Source organism: Cibotium barometz, chromosome 54, assembly GCF_041138505.1.
Source record: "Cibotium barometz isolate CiBa-2024 chromosome 54, ASM4113850v1, whole genome shotgun sequence".
NCBI classification, from domain to species: domain Eukaryota; kingdom Viridiplantae; phylum Streptophyta; class Polypodiopsida; order Cyatheales; family Cibotiaceae; genus Cibotium; species Cibotium barometz.
In genome coordinates, this window is record NC_141099.1 from 39,950,380 (window position 1) to 39,972,695 (window position 22,316).

General features: G+C 43.6%; 2 pseudogenes across 1 annotated transcript in view; one reads left to right on the top strand and one right to left on the bottom strand.

Moving 5' to 3' along the window:
* The window catches only part of LOC147608150 (uncharacterized), a 35,345-nt pseudogene extending 22,733 nt beyond the window's left edge, over positions 1-12,612 (top strand). Inside the window, exons 2-3 of the transcript XR_015264596.1 lie at positions 10,933-11,137; positions 11,259-12,612. The product of XR_015264596.1 is annotated as an uncharacterized LOC147608150 (transcript). The remainder of the gene's footprint in view (positions 1-10,932; positions 11,138-11,258) is intronic.
* On the bottom strand, positions 4,344-5,576 carry LOC147608152 (uncharacterized; annotated as a pseudogene).
* Positions 12,613-22,316: the final 9,704 nt, after the last annotated feature.

The following is a 22,316-nucleotide window of genomic DNA, read 5'->3' on the forward strand; positions in this document are numbered from 1 at the left end:
GCCTCTGCGGACCGCTGTGCACAGCTCCATGGAGGAAATAAGTGGTGTGAGCGGGGACAGTACGGTCGCCCTGCAGGGCAATGACTCTACCTCCATGCTCAAAACGTAGCGTATTATGTAGGTAACTCCGAGCTAGACTAGGGCCCAAGCCATACAGCCACTCCCTGCCTAGATATACGTCTGCTCTGGCTAAGTGCATGACCTGAAAGTCAAGCGGAGCCTCATAGTCCTGCATAGATAATGGGACCCCCAATACTACGGTATTCCATACCGTTTTGTCATACCCGTTGGCTAGGCCAACAGTGACACACTGTCACCTCTCTGAACTCTGCGGAGCTGAGAGGGAGTCTCTGCACTGTATGCAACTGCCTAGAGGATTTACCATCTCTTTTGGGCTCGTTGCCGCTCGTGCTGGCTTTAAGCTTTGGACACTCGGTCTTCATGTGTCCTACATCGTTGCAATTAAAGCAGCGATTTTGCTTTCGCGCTTTAATATACTCCTCTTTTTTTTGGACTTCGCTGTCTCTTTTCTTCCTGGATGATCGCGGTTTTTTAGACCAATGACCACCCTGTCCTCCCTGGTCCATCCTATCCCCCTGCTTATCATTGCGGAATCCTTTTCTTTTAAGGCCTGACCTCCTCTTCTCACTATCCTCGGCCCTGCTCGAACCACCACGCGCACTATGGCACTTGATGTCATCGAATATCTGCGCATACTTAATTGCCTCTGCTAAGTCTTTAGGCTGTAAGGGCTCTACGTACTCAAGGTAATCATCTTTGAGGCCTCTTTTAAAGCCTCGCAATGTCTGGAATGCATCGATTCCCTTTAGCTTGAGTACTATCTCCCTATAGTCTGAGATGTACTGAGTCAAGGATTTGTTCTCCATCGAGCACTTGTCCCATAACTCCCAGCTTCTCTCCGCTTCATTAACAGGTAAAAACTCTTTTCGAAACATCGTTTCAAACTCCGTCCAAGTGGCAGGACGAGTTGTCAAACTCATCCACCACTTATATGCTGTGCCGGTTAATGAGAGGCTAGCCTCTACGAGCTGCACCCGGCTAGGCTACTGTCGCAGCGCGTGCAAGTCTGACCACTTCGCTAGAAACATGTTGACCGAGTCCTTGTTTCTCTCCTTCTCCTCGCCACCAAAACTAGGCGGCTTCAAGTCTTTCAATAACGACGAAGCTGTCTCTTCGAACGGCCCCGCAGGTGCGTCGGCCTGTACTCCTGCAACCACTGGCAAGGCTACGCTCACCGGTGCCGCAAGAGCTCATCTATCACGAGGAGTCGGAGTACTAGCCGAGGCGGCTGTCAGTGTGTCTAACCGTGTGGAGATGCTCTGTAGCATCGTGACTAAGTCAGCCTAGACTTTACCCATATTGTTCAGTTTTGCATTAAGATATTTAAAAAGTCCACTAGAGAGCTCTGTCTCTGTCTGGACGTCGGCAGGGTCTAACAGGTCATAATCGTTGTCGTCATATTCCAAGAGGTCCTCTTCGATCCCCTCGGCGACGTCGGTGTTCATGTCATCTGGCTCATCAGCCAGAAAGGGGTCATCTACTGCTGTGGCCACTGCCGGCTCGCTGGGTCCTAAGGTGGGGTCAACAGACGAGGAGGGCACAAGCGGATCACGCGTGATCGACGAGCGCACTCCGGACTGGACAACGGTCGGGCGTATACGGCAAGACGTACATAAACTTGAATTGACCGATGACACGGGAGGTTATTACAAAGTCTAAGCTCATTGGTTGCCTCTACAAACAAGCTAGCTTACGAAAGAGTTTATTACAAACTTCTAGCTTAGCCACGATTTCCCATAAAAAATTTGAATTTTGACAGCCCGAGTGTTAGTGGGTTTGCTTGCTTGGCCGAGCCTCTGGGTCTAGCCTCCTTCAAATAGTAGGATACTCAATGATGGCGGCACCCGCAATCATTTGCGACTGCCCTTAAGCATAAACCACCGTGTCTTTGTGAACTTGCACACAGGCCGGTGTTCTGATGTTCGTGTGTGCGACAAAGGTGATGGTGATGCCCGCCTTCAGAGACAAACCCTTGTGCTCTCTAGGCGGAACAGCTCCCTTGCCCTCTGAGCTTTGTTCTTCACGCATCCATATGCCCACGCTATACACCGTGCCCGCATTATGTACACATTGCACTCTATGGGCCGCGGCTCCTCTTACATATCGACAATGCCCCAATGCAACCGGCACATTTGGGTTAACATTTTTTTTTTCAAATTTTCCAATGTTTAAGGATGTACCAAAAATGAGGGTTGGCTTGAGCATATGGTCACGCGATTGTGTAGTGGAAAGTGTGTAGCACATGTAGCCGCAAGTCCTAGGTTTACATACTTTTCTTGCCTCGTGCTCGTAATGGCTACATGACTGGTTGGTCTTGATATACGCCCGTGTGCGAGGTGATGTTAATACAAAGGACTTTCCAACCACAATGCCCCTTCAGCGAACTTGGGGGCTACAAGATCGTATTAGTGGTTTGCAAGGTTAGCAAAATAGATTATGACTAGCTTATGTGGGATTGGTTCAAGAGTCAAAGGGAATTTAGAATAATGTATCTTAGAAATCCTAGAAACCTTCAAATGCATCCAAGTCTTTGTCCCACTCCAAAGGCGCATAACATGGGAGAAGTTTGAGCTACTTAGAGTGCAACTTCCCACGTGGCTCCACAACCCTTCCTTCCCAAAGCCAAAGTACAAGAATCGATAACGGAATATATGCTTAGGACCCTTAATGGAACGCTCTTACATGCATGATGGAGAAGGTCCCTGATGTTACATGCATGATGACAGCCACAATTCGCAAGATGTTGATTGCATGCTTGAACTTCAAGAATACAAAGCTCACTAATGCCGAGCGGTTGTAACTCTTTCTTCGTTATTGTCTCTTGAAGCCTATTTTGTGGCAAACACACCCCCTAGCAACATAAAATGACCACCTTTTCGATACCACCAAGTTGAAAAAGAAGAATCAAGGGTAAGCCACCTCTATGCCCTTCTCCAACTCCACTTGCTACTTAGACACCCTCTATCCATACACGTCAAGAACATTATTTTTCTTGTATGTAGAGTCTAAACAATCGTCTAAGATCAATCTAGGCTTTATGAAAGTGCTGAAATGCAATTACAATATGCATGTGGATGATTACACATTAAATTGCATAGACGCGGCACACCCCAAGACCTGCGAGATCGCACTACACTTAAATGTAGTGATTCCCCTATTTAGATGGTGTAAAGCTTGTCGATGTATCTCATACAACCATGTTCAATTTCCATCTTACATGCATTTCTAATGACCATTCCCACCACATAGGCATACCCCTTTGATGAGAAAACTTAGGCGTACACCTTTGATGAGTAAACTCAACTCTAATTCAGCCTGGTTAGGAAGGTCATGTGTTCATTCGATGCACTCATATTTTACTTTGGCAAAAGAAAAGTGCAGAACGTGGTAAGATCCATATCATTGACCAAGATACAATAGGCATCTCTATTGCATGGTTCAATGACTTGATTAGTAAAAAGTATAATCGAGACAAGAAAAAAAAATGAAGAACACAATTCATGTAAGGTTCTATATTAGTCCGTACTTGCATAAAAAGGCATTTTTTGTTTGTTCTACTCAGAGGGAGTGTTGGACATGGTATACTTCTGAAAAGGCCATTACATATTAAACCTATTTGTATGAAACAGTAAAAGGGTTTTTATTGATATTATATATAAAAACCCTTGTTGAGATACATAAGCACTACTTGAGATACACTCACCCTCATTAGTAAAGTGAGTTGTGACCAGAAAGTCAATTGATTACTCAGTAACGCTAATAACCCGTAAAAGCTTAACATTGTCAATGTGTTTATAAGATGTTAAAAAACATGGAGATATTTTGTGATAATGGAGGCATTATGACTCATGATGAATGCCTGTATAGCCATTAAGCTGATTCTATTGTGCAAAAGATCTCCCCAACATGGCCAGGGAAAGCATGTGTTTGGAGGACATAACCTTACTAGAGTACTTGAGCTACAGGGAATATAGGCATAATAATTGTACACAATTTATCCACCTCTAAAACCACGAGCATTGGTTTGCTCATTTAACACATGATTGGAGAATCCTGTAGATAGGATACCAAGACGTACATTACATGCATGCACAAACTGTATATCCACCTCTGAAACCACTTGCAATGACACATTAATTTCCAAGACGTGAATGTGCAGTGCTAACCACAAAATGTGCCAAGTAAAATACAGGACAGTTGCATGCCGGCCTGTTTGTGTGTGCATGTGTGCATAGGTGTGTGCAGGTGTGTGTGGGTGTCGATGCATGTCTCTGTGTGTGGGTTGGTGTCGGTGCGTATGTAGGAGCGTATGTGTGCATGTGTGCATGCGAGTGTGTGTAAATGTGTGTGCAAAACCTCCCACCTGGCTGTGCCTTGTAGGCTATAAATGATCACGATCACAGATCAGAAGATTCTTTTCTAAGTGAGCACTGTCACAAAATGAAAGATCATGTAAGCTGAAGTCCACCTGAGATCCAGACCTGGCTTTGCCATGCAAGTGACCATGGCCACCAATCAAAAGATTCTTGTTAGTTGAAGTCCAAATCTGTATTGCTGAGACCTGCTTCCACTCCGACTCAAAATTGGGGCTGTAATTATATCAGATCTTGAAACCATGACTACGTGTATCTACCTTCACAAACTATCTGCCACACTAATAAAAGCTCATGTGAGTCCAACTCAGGGTCACCAACCTTGACCAACTTATGAGCGGTCAATAGAACTTCACCTGGTGCTTGAGAATGTGCCATACAAGAACTCTTCTTCTCACCCCGTTGCGAGCGCACACGAGGCACTGGCCATGCTGAAGGTCCTCACTGAAAAACAGATGTAGCGATAGGCCTACACATTCCAAGATAATCCTTGCGTCACTCGGTTGGACGAAGGTTGATGAAACCAGTGAAAGCAAGTTCTTATATGAAGCTCTGCCATCCTCGCTTTGCGCGAAGTCGAAGGGCCTTAAGATTTTCAACAGCTCTCGGATAATTGCTAGTCGCACACTACGATTGAGTTTCACATTTTCTTTAGAAAGATATCCATCACTGCTTTTCAGCTTCTGCACAATGTTGCGAAGCGTGCCAAGATCATTCCTCCATCCTTCCAAAAATTTAGACTGAAGTGCACGCTCCCCAAACTGAGCTACCTTCTTCAAAAAGGGAGCCACCTCTACCTTCTTCAAAAAGGGAGCCACCCACCTTGGCTTGATAGGAGGACTCCTTGGCATAACTCCTGGCACGGGTTTGGACTCCATAAGCAAAACGTCCATGAGCTCCACGTACACGGACTGGGAGATTACGAATAGAATAGGCTAGACAAGTAACTTTTCCACAAAGAGTCCCTTCTCCTTGAATTGCAGTATCTTCCTTTGCGTTAGATATATCAAATACTGATGTGTCTATACCCACTGCAGATTTTAGAGGGACAACCTGTCGGGGCTCCCAAAAGAATATGGACAACATTGGCACACGCTGATATTGGGACCCTACCAAGAGCATGGCTTGCTCTAAAGAAGAAACTAAATGAGAAGATACCTAATCGATATCCTAAGACGACAACTACGATAGTTGAATCAACAACCTATTGAAAAGTGATTCACTAGTGATTTGTAATAAGGAAACTGAAGTTCATATATGTACATGTTTACCGAAGGATAAAAGAACGCGATCTAAATAACATTACATATGCGCAGCTTATCTATGCGATAATAGCATAACCACCTATTTCCTACTTTTTGAACATCGATTCAAGAACACAAAAATAGGTGGTGATAATAACAGTAGAAGCAGCTAGCTGGCTAGTAACGACGAATCAGACATCGGCTTAGTGGTTCCTTGCTCGAGACTTGTCAGCTGCGTCAAAAGACTCCTGAACCGTAGGTAAGTCTAAATCCTCGAAATCCCCACTGCTACATGCACTTGCATTGTAAGCCGAAGTCCTTTTCTTCCACGGTGTTACGAGATCCACATTGCCGACCAATCCCGACAATCGCTCTGAGCAAGCAGCAACATACTTTCCTCTCCTTTTGCAGAATTTTTTAAACTCCTCCACATCCATGCTGTTCTTACAAAATGAACAATAATGGATGATAGTCAACATAATCATAACCAGCATGCACAAGAAAACCAAACAATTCACAGGTAAAACTGTAGTGAGATAGAACTCAACATTATGTGTATCTTGAGCAATCTGGTCCAAAATCAGCGCTGATAGCTTCAATGGACTCCTCAAACTCCTCGTCATTGAGACTGCATGTCACATAAAGATGTTTATGAACCACAGAGAAAATCACTTATACACAACCAAGAAGCAAATTGAGCTTACGAGAGCCAATCCACTTGTGCTGGGAAAAGAGGGTTGTCTTTTTGATTCTTTGTGAGAGATCTGCAAACATTTGGAAAGCAACAACCAACATAAGCAAATATCATCATCATCTCTCTCTCTCTCTCTCTCTCTCTCTCTCTCTCTCTCTCTCTCATAGGTCATTTTGGCCTCTTGAAGACATGTCATTTCATTTTTGTACATGCTTGCTAGATTGTATTCCCCTTTATAGGAATAGCTTTTCCTACCATGATGTTGTTATACACAGGTTTTGTCTTATAGATTGGTTCGGCCTTTCAAAGATTAGTACTATCTTCTCCTTCTCCTCCTCCTCCTCCTTGTGCGCACACACAATCATAAGTTCGTACAATATACCAGACCGCTCATGGTCTCATAGGTTCATTTCATTCCATTCCAGGCTCGCGCTATTTTACAAGACAGATCAAGAAAGAGAAAAGACTTAATGCGGCAGGAGACTACTAAAGAACCATGATGGGAAATCGCATGAGACTAATAAAGAATGAAGGGAAATTGCAGCAAGAAAGATGCAATGCACAAACAAGAGAGGAGAGAGACAAGTGCAATCACACAGAATAGATCAAGAAACAAGCAACAATGAGGCAACGGGAGATGATAGGGGATTGCGACAAGAAAAGAGGCATGCACACAGCATAAAGATGATTACGCTGAGGCAAGGAGGAAGGCGAACTCTCAGCAGCGCCCTTCTGAGATGCACAAATCAGGGTCCTTCCTTGCAAATATGGAGAAGAGGATACCATGGGACCTGTCACACTTCTCTGCTTCAGCATGGGGAGGATGATGCGATGGCTTCGCGCGATGAGACCTAACTCAGAAGAGGCCAGCGGGAAGACTGCCTCCGGCATCATCTTCTTTCCAGCTCTGCCTTCTACAAGGACTGCCGCCTGCATCACTTTGCCTGCGTCACAGATCTTCTTGAGGTCGCCCGACCTTTCAGGTGTACTGTGGTTGAGTGTTTTTGTCAACTCTCCGGTTCTGAGGCTAGATATGTATGCATATATATATGCTGTATGTATTTTATATATATATATATATATATATATATATATATATATATATATATATATATATATATATATATATATATTTGTGTGTGCGTGTGTGTGTTTCTCAGAGAGAAGAGGGAGAGAGGGAGAGAGAAAGGGAGAGAGCCCATGTACACATTAGTACCACAAATATATCGTTTCCAAAAAAATTATGCGTCTCGCTCATGGCCGTAAGGATTGTTTCCAAAAAAAATATGCGTCTCGCTCATGGCCGTAAGGAGTCATATAGGCAATGCGTTCACCAATGCCAAAAAGGGCCATGGATCTGTCGGAGGACCCAAATTAGACGACGTGACATGGGCTTGATCTTGACTGTCGGATCCCAAAGTAAACTAAGGTGTAAACTAGGGATTGATAACTTAGGTATAATGGAACTTCTTGTTTTAATGACGTTTCAAGGCATGGTCTGGGATTGCTTCTTGTGAAGACCAGCTCATCCCGGCTTCATATGTTCCCAGACCCATCTTCCTGTAAAGTGGAAAGATCATGTGTTATAACAATTTACGTGTATTCGGCTTACGCGGTACCCTCCTCTTGACTTCTCACAAATCTAGGACTTGTCTCGCTATTGTACATTATCTAACTAGTTCGGATTAGAATTCCGACGAGAAGTTCTGCCAATACTTTGCGAGAACTTATCAGAAAATCCGAGTTCACAACGTATGGACTAATAAGGGAGATTGTGAGCAATATGATAATAAACTTGTTGAATGAAGTAGTCAACCCCTATCACCCAAGCTAATGGACAATTTGAAAGTACAAACAAGTGTTCATTATGCACGATGGACTTTTGTGGTGTAGCAAGAACAAACTCCTCAACATAAATGTCTACTAAGGACATAGCTGATGCAACTAGTGCATGGAAGTAGCTATGCAGATGTCAATTGATAACCGAGGATGCAAAACATATGATTCTAAGCATCTACCACGCATGTACCTCCAGTCTATTAGCTCACTTACTCTACAAAATGTTTGATGGGCCCAAACGAACATCGCTCAAAAATATGTCAAATCCTGAAGGTCACAAGCACTATACACAACATGAACTAAGCTTAAGGGTCATGGAGGAACCAATTTACATCCTCAAATCATGTCCAAACGAGCAAATCTAACAGAACGGTTGTAAGACACACCGTAGGACAAGTGCCCGAAAATGAGAAACGTGAGTACGTAGCGCCCTATAGGTCACTCTTGTATAGGCATCACGTGATTTTTGTGATTCGTTCACGGTGATACTTATGACTAAATACATGGTTATGCTATTATCGCATAGATAAGGAGTATGATGCATGTATTTAGTCATAAGTATCATCGTGAACGAATCACAAAAATCACGTGATGCCTATACAAGAGTGACCTATAGGGCGCTACGTACTCACGTTTCTCATTTTCGGGCACTTGTCCTACGGTGTGTCTTACAACCGTTTTGTTAGATTTGCTCGTTTGGACATGATTTGAGGATGTAAATTGGTTCCCCCATGACCCTTAAGCTTAGTTCATGTTGTGTATAGTGCTTGTGACCTTCAGGATTTGACATATTTTTGAGCGATGTTCGTTTGGGCCCATCAAACATTTTGTAGAGTTAGTGAGCTAATAGACTGGAGGTACATGCGTCGTAGATGCTTAGAATCATATGTTTTGCATCCTCGGTTATCAATTGACACCTGCATAGCTACTTCCATGCACTAGTCGCATCAGCTATGTCCTTAGTAGACATTTATGTTGAGGAGTTTGTTCTTGCTACACCACAAAAGTCCATCGTGCATAATGAACACTTGTTTGTGCTTTCAAATTGTCCATTAGCTTGGGTGATAGGGGTTGACTACTTCATTCAACAAGTTTATTATCATATTGCTCACAATCTCCCTTATTAGTCCATACGTTGTGAACTCGGATTTTCTAATAAGTTCTCGCAAAGTATTGGCAGAACTTCTCGTCGGAATTCTAATCCGAACTAGTTAAATAATGTACAGTAGCGAGACAAGTCCTAGATTTGTGAGAAGTCAAGAGGAGGGTACCGCGTAAGCCGAATACACGTAAATTGTTATAACACATGATCTTTCCACTTTACAGGAAGATGGGTCTGGGAACATATGAAGCCGGGATGAGCTGGTCTTCACAAGAAGCAATCCCAGACCATGCCTTGAAACGTCATTAAAACAAGAAGTTCCATTATACCTAAGTTATCGATCCCTAGTTTACACCTTAGTTTACTTTGGGATCCGACAGTCAAGATCAAGCCCATGTCACGTCGTCTAATTTGGATCCTCCGACAGATCCATGGCCCTTTTTGGCATTGGTGAACGCATTGCCTATATGACTCCTTACGGCCATGAGCGAGACGCATAATTTTTTTGGAAACAATATATTTGTGGTACTAACGTGTACATGGGCTCTCTCCCTCTTCTCTCTGAGAAACACACACACAAATATATATATATATATATATATATATAATACATACAGCATATACATATGTATACATATCTAGCCTCAGAACCAGAGAGTTGACGAAAACACTCAACCTAAATACACCTGAAAGGTCGGGCGACCTCAAGAAGATCTGTGACGCAGGCAAAGTGATGCAGGCGGCAGTCCTTGTAGAAGGCGGAGCTGGAAAAGATGATGCCGGAGGCAGTCTTCCCGCTGGCCTCTTCTGAGTTAGGTCTCATCGGGCGAAGCCATCGCATCATCCTCCCCATGCTGAAGCAGAGAAGTCTGACAGGTCCCATGGTATCCTCTTCTCCATATTTGCAAGGAAGGACCCTGATTTGTGCATCTCAGAAGGACGCTGCTGAGAGTTCGCCTTCCTCCATTGGCTCAGCGTAATCATCTTTATGCTGTGTGCATGCCTCTTTTCTTGTCGCAATCCCCTATATCTCCCGTTGCCTCATTGTTGCTTGTTTCTTGATCTATTCTATGTGATTGTACTTGTCTCTCTCCTCTCTTGTTTGTGCATTGCATCTTTCTTGCTGCAATTTCCCTTCGTTCTTTATTAGTCTCATGCGATTTCCCATCATGGTTCTTTAGTAGTCTCCTGCCGCATTAAGTCTTTCCTCTTTCTTGATCTGTCTTGTAAAATAGCGCGAGCCTGGAACGGAATGAAATGAACCTATGAGACCATGAGTGGTCTGGTATATTGTACGAACTTATGATTGTGTGTGCGCACAAGGAGGAGGAGGAGGAGAAGGAGAAGATAGTACTAATCTTTGAAAGGCCGAACCAATCTATAAGACAAAACCTGTGTATAACAACATCCTGGCATATACATCATGGTAGGAAAAGCTATTCCTATAAAGGGGAATATAATCTAGCGAGCATGTACAGAAATGAAATGACAGGTCTTCAAGAGGCCAAAATGACCTATGAGAGAGAGAGAGAAAGAGAGAGAGAGAGAGATGATGATGATATTTGCTTATGTTGGTTGTTGCTTTCCAAATGTTTGCAGATCTCTCACAAAGAATCAAAAAGACAACCCTCTTTCCCTAGCACAAGTGGATTGGTTCTCGTAAGCTCAATTTGCTTCTTGGTTGTGTATAAGTGATTTTCTCTGTGGTTCATAAACATCTTTGTGTGACACGCAGTCTCAATGACGAGGAGTTTGAGGAGTCCATTGAAGCTATCAGCGCTGATTTTGGACCAGATTGCTCAAGGTACACATAATGTTGAGTTCTATCTCACTACATTTTTACCTGTGAATTGTTTGGTTTTCTTGTGTATGCTGGTTATGATTATGTTGACTATCATCCATTATTGTTCATTTTGTAAGAACAGCATGGATGTGGAGGAGTTTAAAAAATTCTGCAAAAGGAGAGGAAAGTATGTTGCTGCTTGCTCAGAGCAACTGTCGGGATTGGTCGGCAATGTGGATCTCGTAACACCGTGGAAGAAAAGGACTTCGGCTTACAATGCAAGTGCATGCAGCAGTGGGGATTTCGAGGATTTAGACTTACCTACGGTTCAGGAGTCTTTTGACGCAGCTGACAAGTCTCGAGCAAGGAACCACTAAGCCGATGTCTGATTTGTCGTTACTAGCCAGCTAGCTGCTTCTGCTGTTATTATCACCACCTATTTTTGCGTTCTTGAATCGATGTTCAAAGTAGGAAATAGGTGGTTATGCTATTATCGCATAGATAAGCTGCGCATATGTAATGTTATTTAGATCGTGTTCTTTTATCCTTCGGTAAACATGTACATATATGAACTTCAGTTTCCTTATTACAAATCACTAGTGAATCACTTTTCAATAAGTTGTTGATTCAACTATCGTAGTTGTCGTCTTAGGATATCGATTAGGTATCTTCTCATTTAGCTTCTTCTTTAGAGCAAGCCATGCTCTTGGTAGGGTCCCAATATCAGCGTGTGCCAATGTTGCCCATATTCTTTTGGGAGCCCCGACAGGTGTTTGTCCCTCTAAAATCTGCAGTGGGTATAGACACATCAGTATTTGATATATCTAGCGCAAAGGAAGGTGCTGCAATTCGAGGAGAAGGGACTCTTTGTGGAAAAGTTACTTGTCCAGCCTATTCTATTCGTAATCTCCCAGTCCGTGTATGTAGAGCTCATGGACGTTTTGCTTATGGAGTCCAAACCCGTGCCAGGAGTTATGCCAAGGAGTCCTCCTATCAAGCCAAGGTGGGTGGCTCTCTTTTTGAAGAAGGTAGCTCAGTTTGGGGAGCGTGGACTTCAGTCTAAATTTTTGGAAGGATGGAGGAATGATCTTGGCACGCTTCGCAACATTGTGCAGAAGCTGAAAAGCAGTGATGGATATCTTTCTAAAGAAAATGTGAAACTCAATCGTAGTGTGCGACTAGCAATTATCCGAGAGCTGTTGAAAATCTTAAGGCCCTTCGACTTCGCGCAAAGCGAGGATGGCAGAGCTTCATATAAGAACTTGCTTTCACTGGTTTCATCAACCTTCGTCCAACCGAGTGACGCAAGGATTATCTTGGAATGTGTAGGCCCATCGCTACATGTGTTTTTCAGTGAGGACCTTCAGCATGGCCAGTGCCTCGTGTGCGCTTGCAACGGGGTGAGAAGAAGAGTTCTCGTATGGCACATTCTCAAGCACCAGGTGAAGTTCTATTGACCGCTCACAAGTTGGTCAAGGCTGGTGACCTTGAGTTGGACTCGCATGAGCTTTTATTAGTGTGGCAGATAGTTTGTGAAGGTAGATACACGTAGTCATGGTTTCAAGATCTGATATAATTACAGCCCCAATTTTGAGTCGGAGTGGAAGCTCTCAGCAATACAGATCTGGACTTCAACTAACAAGAATCTTTTGATTGGTGGCCATGGTCACTTGCATGGCAAAGCCAGGTCTGGATCTCAGGTGGACTTCAGCTTACATGATCTTTCATTTTGTGACAGTGCTCACTTAGAAAAGAATCTTCTGATCTGTGATCGTGATCATTTATAGCCTACAAGGCACAGCCAGGTAGGAGGTTTTGCACACACATTTACACACACTCGCATGCACACATGCACACATACGCTCCTGCATACGCACCGACACCAACCCACACACAGAGACATGCATCGACACCCACACACACCTGCACACACACATGCACACACAAATAGGCCGGCAGGCAGCAAACACCAAGCAAGACGGGAAAGGCACACAGACAGGTCCGCAGGCAACAAACACAAGCATGAGATGACAGGCTGCCTTGTGAAAAAACAAATCTCTCTAAAATTCACTTTGTCTGTGTATGTTGGCTATGTACTTTTTTTTTTTTTGATGCCTTTCTTGTCAGGCCTTGCATTATCATATCATGCAACTGTCCTGTATTTTACTTGGCACATTTTGTGGTTAGCACTACACATTCACGTCTTGGAAATTAATGTGTCATTGCAAGTGGTTTCAGAGGTGGATATACAGTTTGTGCATGCATGTAATGTACGTCTTGGTATCCTATCTACAGAATTCTCCAATCATGTGTTAAATGAGCAAACCAATGCTCGTGGTTTTAGAGGTGGATAAATTGTGTACAATTATTATGCCTATATTCCCTGTAGCTCAAGTACTCTAGTAAGGTTATGTCCTCCAAACACATGCTTTCCCTGGCCATGTTGGGGAGATCTTTTGCACAATAGAATCAGCTTAATGGCTATACAGGCATTCATCATGAGTCATAATGCCTCCATTATCACAAAATATCTCCATGTTTTTTAACATCTTATAAACACATTGACAATGTTCAGCTTTTACGGGTTATTAGCGTTACTGAGTAATCAATTGACTTTCTGGTCACAACTCACTTTACTAATGAGGGTGAGTGTATCTCAAGTAGTGCTTATGTATCTGAACAAGGGTTTTTATATATAATATCAATAAAAACCCTTTTACTGTTTCATACAAATAGGTTTAATATGTAATGGCCTTTTCAGAAGTATACCATGTCCAACACTCCCTCTGAGTAGAACAAACAAAAAATGCCTTTTTATGCAAGTACGGACTAATATAGAACCTTACATGAATTGTGTTCTTCATTTTTTTTTCTTGTCTCGATTATACTTTTTACTAATCAAGTCATTGAACCATGCAATAGACATGCCTATTGTATATTGGTCAATGATATGGATCTTACCACGTTCTGCACTTTTCTTTTGCCAAAGTAAAATATGAGTGCATCGAATGAACACATGACCTTCCTAACCAGGCTGAATTAGAGTTGAGTTTACTCATCAAAGGTGTACGCCTAAGTTTTCTCATCAAAGGGGTATGCCTATGTGGTGGGAATGGTCATTAGAAATGCATGTAAGATGGAAATTGAACATGGTTGTATGAGATACATCTACAAGCTTTACACCATCTAAATAGGGGAATCACTACATTTAAGTGTAGTGCGATCTCGCAGGTCTTGGGGTGTGCCGCGTCTATGCAATTTAATGTGTAATCATCCACATGCATATTGTAATTGCATTTCAGCACTTTCATAAAGCTTAGATTGATCTTAAAAGACTGTTTAGACTCTACATACAAGAAAAATAATGTTCTTGACGTGTATGGATAGAGGGTGTCTGAGTAGCAAGTGGAGTTGGAGAAGGGCATAGAGGTGGCTTACCCTTGATTCTTCTTTTTCAACTTGGTGGTATCGAAAAGGTGGTCATTTTATGTTGCTAGGAGGTGTGTTTGCCACAAAATAGGCTTCAAGAGACAATAACAAAGAAAGAGTTACAACCGCTCAGCATTAGTGAGCTTTGTATTCTTGAAGTTCAAGCATGCAATCAACATCTTGCGAATTGTGGCTGTCATCATGCATGTAACATCAGGGACCTTCTCCATCATGCATGTAAGAGCGTTCCATTAAGGGTCCTAAGCATATATTCCGTTATCGATTCTTGTACTTTGGCTTTGGGAAGGAAGGGTTGTGGAGCCACGTGGGAAGTTGCACTCTAAGTAGCTCAAACTTCTCCCATGTTATGCGCCTTTGGAGTGGGACAAAGACTTGGATGCATTTGAAGGTTTCTAGGATTTCTAAGATACATTATTCTAAATTCCCTTTGACTCTTGAACCAATCCCACATAAGCTAGTCATAATCTATTTTGCTAACCTTGCAAACCACTAATACGATCTTGTAGCCCCCAAGTTCGCTGAAGGGGCATTGTGGTTGGAAAGTCCTTTGTATTAACATCACCTCGCACACGGGCGTATATCAAGACCAACCAGTCATGTAGCCATTACGAGCACGAGGCAAGAAAAGTATGTAAACCTAGGACTTGCGGCTACATGTGCTACACACTTTCCACTACACAATCGCGTGACCATATGCTCAAGCCAACCCTCATTTTTGGTACATCCTTAAACATTGGAAAATTTGAAAAAAAAAATGTTAACCCAAATGTGCCGGTTGCATTGGGGCATTGTCGATATGTAAGAGGAGCCGCGGCCCATAGAGTGCAATGTGTACATAATGCGGGCACGGTGTATAGCGTGGGCATATGGATGCGTGAAGAACAAAGCTCAGAGGGCAAGGGAGCTGTTCCGCCTAGAGAGCACAAGGGTTTGTCTCTGAAGGCGGGCATCACCATCACCTTTGTCGCACACACGAACATCAGAACACCGGCCTGTGTGCAAGTTCACAAATAGGCACGGTGGTTTATGCTTGAAGGCGGTCGCAAATGATTGCGGGTGCCGCCATCATTGAGTATCCTACTATTTGAAGGAGGCTAGACCCAGAGGCTCGGCCAAGCAAGCAGACCCACTAGGACTTAGGCTGTCAAAATTCAACCGACTTTGTAATAACCTCCCGTGTCATCGGCCAATTAAAGTTTATGTACGTCTTGTTGAATAAGTGCACTTAAGTCAAAATCCACTCATTTTTTATGGGGGGTTGTGTCGAAGTTTGAGTCTTAGGAGATTGGGCTCATACGAGAGTTTAGTTTTGTGCCACAATTATGTTTAATTATTAGTTTGAGGAGTTGGGGTGTGAGGATTGGAGCATGGCATAGGCCGAGACCTTGTTCTAAAGTGAGTCCAGACTTGCTTTATTATGGGGAAAGTCTCTTTTCTCTAAATTCACAGCGTAACTTTCATCGATGTAGGCACACACAAAACAAAAACATGGGATGCATGAGTATTCTTGTACATTAAAACATGTTGTCTGAGTAGAACACAGTGGGTGAAGAGTGACTCATCAGGACAAAGAGGGTTGCCAAAAGGAGAGTGGTACCCTAAGCGAGTTCTTCATAGCAAAAGTGGGCCTACACGGGGATCTTCTCCTACCATGTAAGCCCTTTTTGATATTTTCATATGGGAATACTTCCACGAAGGAGAACGCTAGAGCCGGGGGATCACCTAACCGGGATTGCTCCAGGCTCCTCGGATCAGCCACAGGTATTTCCTATAGGGAACGCTTGACCACGGTGTAGAAAGCTATAACCGAGAGATTGTTGTTTGCATTACAAGGGGATCGCTCCACGTAGCTGGGAGCGGGTCCTTTATGGGGAACACTTACAGGCATGATCGTCAGCCGCCGAGGAAAACTCCTTATCAAGATCATCAATCAGAGAGGAACAATTGTGTGTGGGATTCCCCTGCTCTAGTTTGATAGATGTTACCTCAGATGGGTGCCATTTGACACATGTGCCATTGCCTCCACGCCTTAGTTGGGTTACTACGTTCTCCGTAGACATTATGTCTAGGAGTTCTCGCTAGCTACACGTGTCCATCATGGTGATCCGCAAAAATTGGCGCCATTGCCGGGGACAAGTACCAAGATTAGTACAAGGCCGTCACTCGCACACCCGTCTGTAGTTTGTCCAGGACTTCCCGAGACGCTTGCACCTTGTGTTTTTAGAATCCGAGTTGTCGGTAGGTGTTGGGAGCCAACCGTGCATCCAATAGGATAAGTAGATTGTGTCTGATGTTTGTTATATGGTTTTTCTCATATGAGTGATGTCTGTGATATGCATTTTAGCTTAAATTGGACCTTTTTTCTATCTGTTTTTCCACACTTTGTTTTTCTCTTTAGGAGTAGTTTTAGTTTAAGAATTTTTGCATCTTGAGTGCCACATCTCACTTGAATCTGGAATTTGCACTTGCATCTAGCATTCGAAGCTAAGTTGGAGTCCACATTTTGCCCACACACACACTATTCTCACTCACTTGCATCCCGTGCACACATACACACTCTTAGGTACATTTCGGACATTACATTACATACACATTTCATTTTCACTCACGTACATACATTTAGGATCACATTTTTGCATCCCATACTCTTACACGAGCACGTAGACACGTTCCGGGAAGTTACAGGCACACACATGCCTTCTAGATTTGCATTTGCACATTCTGTGCACACCCTGAAATATCCACACTTTGTATCCACTTTGCATTTGCACACACCTCTTCATTTGCATCAGATTTACACTAGTGTTAGTTGCATTTGCACGTAATTTCTACTTTGTTGCATTCGATATGCACGTTCGCATTTTTGTACATCCTCTACATCGTATACCCTATCCTCCGTAGATACACCCACACACATACCTACATCTACGCACACACATATTAACACACACACACTCCACAATATCTTGCATACATACACTCATACTCACATGTCTAAATACATACATATGCATTTGCATAAGCGCGCACACATATTTACACACTCTCTCACACACACACACCTCTCACTTCTAGCACATACACCTTTACAGACACACACACACACACACACCCCCCCTCCAAAGGGGGGCTGATAACTCGGCACGGATCGTGTAAATCTTGGCGGAGCAGATCGCTCCCTAGCCGGAGTGGAGCAAATTGCCAAACCAAGAAGGCACAGCACGTAGGCTTGAAGCCATCCGGAACGGCACATGAGGCTTGAGGCCATGTGGAACGGCACATGAGGTTTAAAGCATGGCACGGAATGCCGGTGCTAAAAGCAAGGCACGGTGGCTAAAAGGTAGATAGCATTGAACGTGGAGCAACTGGAACGTGGAGGCCTGAGCAGCAGCAGTTGGAGTGGCCGACCAGGGCTGGAGCGACCGGGATGTCCTCAAGAAGACACGTAAGAAGACACATTATACGAACTATGTGCCCAAAATATTGAGAGTTTTTTCTGCTATTGTAGGCCACTCCATCATGTAATCTATTGCACGTTGCTCTGCATAAGAAGGTGAGTTGCTGGATTGGATATTTTGAAGGTATTTAGGAGCTCTTTGTGTTCATGCTTTTTGACAGTTGCATTCCTCCTCATGCATACTTCGCAATATGCTCATAGCTTGACCATAATTCAGTTTTGCGAATTGAGCCACAAGAACGAGATGGTTGTGTGGAGTTGGGAGCTGGAGATTAGGGGAGTGCCCAATATGGAGAGTATCTAACTTAGAGCCAGCATCCATGCTGGAGGGCCATCAGTTCCCTCTCTCTCAGCTCTTCTCTCCCTCTCTCATTCTCTTCTCTCTCGCCTTCCATAATGAGTGCATGGAACACCGGAAAGCACGGAACAGCCGGAGCGCATGGAACGCTACGGAACGGAACAAAGTAGTAGGCCAAAATGGAACGGGGTGTCTAGGTTATGGAGCGGAACGGCAGGGAGACACAAAATGCAAGGCCTGACACGGGACACTAGGGTATTGAACAGAATGTGGTGGCCTAGAAGCACGGAGCACTGGCACGGAACGTCGACTATAGTCTGAGCATAATGTTGGTAAATTACTAAAGTCTTTAAGGCTTTTTTTTTTTTTTTTTTAATTTGGAGAAAGAGGAACTTTTAAATTATTGAAAGAAAAGATTACAGATGACTCTGAGGTAGATCCAAAGATAAACCCTTACAAAAATCCACCCAGAAGGTGGAGATGAGACATAGTCACCTATCTATGGCTGAGAAGACTAAAGGAGCTAGTGGCAAGCACAGAACAGAGTTGTTTACTGGCTCTGTGACCCCGAGGCAAGGTGCGGCTTCTTTGGGGATAAGAACAAGAGGAAAAGACCTCTTTTTAGCATAGCTTTCCCAACAACTTTGCCCTTTTAGGGACATAAGGTTGTTATCCCTTAGCTTGTAAATAATGAAAAAAAGACTTTTGTATGAGGGGGGGAGCCCTCAAGACCTCTGAGCATAGCGTCTCTTAGGGGGTTTTTGAACTGAAGTTGAATTCTTCTCCAAGTTTGCCATCTTAGGTGTTTAACTTGTCTTAGCTCTGCAGGTTCTATTGCTTCGCAGCTTTCCTTCTTTATCTCTTTGATTAGAGCATGCTGTACGCAAAGGAGAAGATGTGATCGTTGTTGTTCCCCTAAAAAAGGACAGCTTTCTATGCTTACAGATGTGCCAGAGCATTAAACCTCTAACAGCATGCCAGACGGTAGGACCCAATCCCTTGCACTCTCCTAAAAGAATCTCCTTCCAAGAGAAAGGTTGGTTGTGTAAAGCTTTACACCCTTCTTGAAGCACTTGGATGAACGGTTTGTTAGAAGGGCATTCAAAGAAAAGATGTCCTAGGAATTCTTCTTTTGCTCTGTATCTTGGGCATAGACCGTCTCCAATCCTGAGCTTCAGAGCCCTTTCCCCTGTCCATACCGCCTTATGTAGGATCATCCATAGTAGGTATGTATGTTTGGCAGAGACTGTATAGGCCCAACAAGTTAAGAATCTGTATTTCCATTGCTTAAAGTTCTAGTTTAGAGATAATTTTTTGTTGAGAGAAGCAACCAACCAAGAATTACTACTGTTTAGGTTAGGGACTGGAAGTAGATATCCTTGATTATCCCATCTGTACGCCTTAGCCAGGCACAAAAGACCCTGAAAAGGGAGCTTTATAGGAGAGGAAGTAATGAAGCTTGCTCTGTGGCTCAGTAGTTCCGCGCAGGATAGTGAGCATCCGAATTTATCCTGTATCTGTGCGTTGGTCAGCCAACTCGTATCTGCCTTGATGTCGCCCCCGACTCTAGCTCCCTTCTTAAAGAGCTTATGTGCTTTGAAGTCCTGCCTTCTATCTAGGGGAGGAGCTAGGTGGCCAAACCAAATGGAGTCTATAGAGGCAATTAAGCGGCCCCATTTGGTATGCTCTGAGTATAAGAATTTGCCTTTGTATTCCATCCAATTGGACTACATTCGGCAAACTAGGGGGGATCCCTTGGGCTTTACCTGTATTTTGGAGAAGATGATTTTTTGTAGATTAAAATCTGTCCAAGCCCTCAACCCCAAGAGGTTAAACTTGTTGGTATTTCTTCTTATGAGGCATGCCCAGTAATCATCAGAGGAGATACTTCTAGCTATCCATTTTGCAGCCAGAGGACCTCTAGATTTAGAAGGCCTAGTCCCCCTTGACCCTTGGGCAGCATGCATGTGCGAAGCGCTACTTTAGCGATTCTTTTGGCCTGCGTGTTTCCACCCCAAAGGAAGCAACTTGCCATAGACATTAGGGAATTGAGCTGGGTTTTGGAGCGCTTCCAACAGGCTAAGAAAAAAAACGGCTGAGGGCAAAAGATAGTGGTTAAGTATGAAGGCCCTGGCGGAGAGGGTGGGCTGCATATTCAGCCAGGTGTTGAACTTTCCTCTTAGCTTTGTTAGCACCCAGTCCCACTTTTGTTGCATAGTAACTTGGAAGCCCATTGGAATACCTAGGAGGAGAAACATCTCGCCATTCTGTATGACTTTGCAGCCTTGAATTTACGTTTTTTGTTGATTAATAATAGATCCACTGGCTAGGCAAAAGACCTCTAGGCGGTTCCAGAACGTAGATACTGACTCCTCCTCATTAATCATTAGGGCATTGGTGTCATCCGCAAACTGTTGCAGACAAAGCTCCCTATGTGCTTCAGGGATTTGGATGCCCTTAATGCAGTTCTGGTCCATAGCCTCTTTCACTAGCCATCCCAGAGCATCTGATGCTATTGTATACATCAGCGCTGCCACAAGGCATCCTTGCCTTGTAGATTTTTTTGAGGAAAATAGCCTCAGAAAGTAGACCATTAATCAAGACTTTTGCCACCGAATTTACCAACAACAAGACTTGGACATATTACCGAAGCCCATGTCATGGAGAGACTGGAAGATGAAATCCCATTCCATTCTATCATATACTTTATCAAAGTCAATCTTAAAGACGATGAAGTCCTATTTGGTTTCTTTAGCACGCTCAATTCCCTCCCAAAGGGTTACTATAGCATCTAGGATGTGTCACTCCTTGATGCTTAACCTTCTGGCCAATGAGAGGGAGAAAATTTTTTACAGGGAGTTTGAGACAAGTGATGGGTCTCCAGTTAGAAAGATTGTCTTTCTCTCCCTTTTTATGTATCAATTTAATGACACCCATGTTAATGCCTATGGAGAGGCATCCCTTCCTGACCGCCTCCTCCCAGATGTTAAGTATGTGGGGGACAAGGAAGTCACTGCACTCTTTAAAGAATTCATAAGGTAGACCATCATAGCCTGGAGACTTACCTCTTTTTAGCTTCTTGATAGTCTCCTGAATTTCACTGGTAGAGAAAGGAGCAGCCAACTGAGCATCCATAGATGGTGCCACAATTTTTTGCCTGCATCTTGCTATCATGGCTTTGGCTTTGGTGATTTCTGGAGATCATTTGGGAGGATTGGAGAAGATGTTGGAGAAGACTTTTTCCATTGGAGACTTTGCAAACTCCCCTTGTGTGTCCTTTAACATTGGGAGAAAATCTCTCTACTTCTTCTTCTTAAGAGCATTGAAGATTTCCTTGTTGGGCTTATCCACCTTTCCTGCCCAGAATTTTCTGGTCCATAAGAGAATCTCCTTAGCCTCTATGAGCTCTTCCCTTCTCAATCTATCAATAAGATCCACCAGAACATCAAGGGAGCTATTGGGATCCCTCCCAACCTCCAGAATCTTCTGCTTGAGTTGCATCCTTTTTTGAGCCTGATATGATTCACCTATTTTTTGTAGCCTCTGAGGAGATCCTGTGTCTCTTGTACCGCTTTTCCCCAAGCTTGGGCGGGGGATATGCTAGGGGAGAAGTTCTTCTTGAAGATAGCCCTGATCCTGCTTCTAGCACACTTGAGGGTAAATAAGAAGGGATCAAAATGTGGCCATCCAGATTTATAATCTGCTGTACCTTTTCCCAGAGATAACAATAAAGGCAGGTGGTTGGAGAGGAGCAAGGAAGGGTCCTTCTTGCAAACCAGATGGGTGAAGTCGTCCCTCGTGTCGGCAAACATATAGAATCTATCAGGATGGGCTGCTCTGTGAAAGGACCCCATGGTGTTTTATATTATATGTAAAAATGTACATCAGCCACATGGCTCACACAGAACCTATGGCCCCAAAAAAACCCCCAAAAAAAAATCCTCTAAAGGATCATGACCATGTGTACACTAATAAGAAAGCCTCCTAGCCAAATA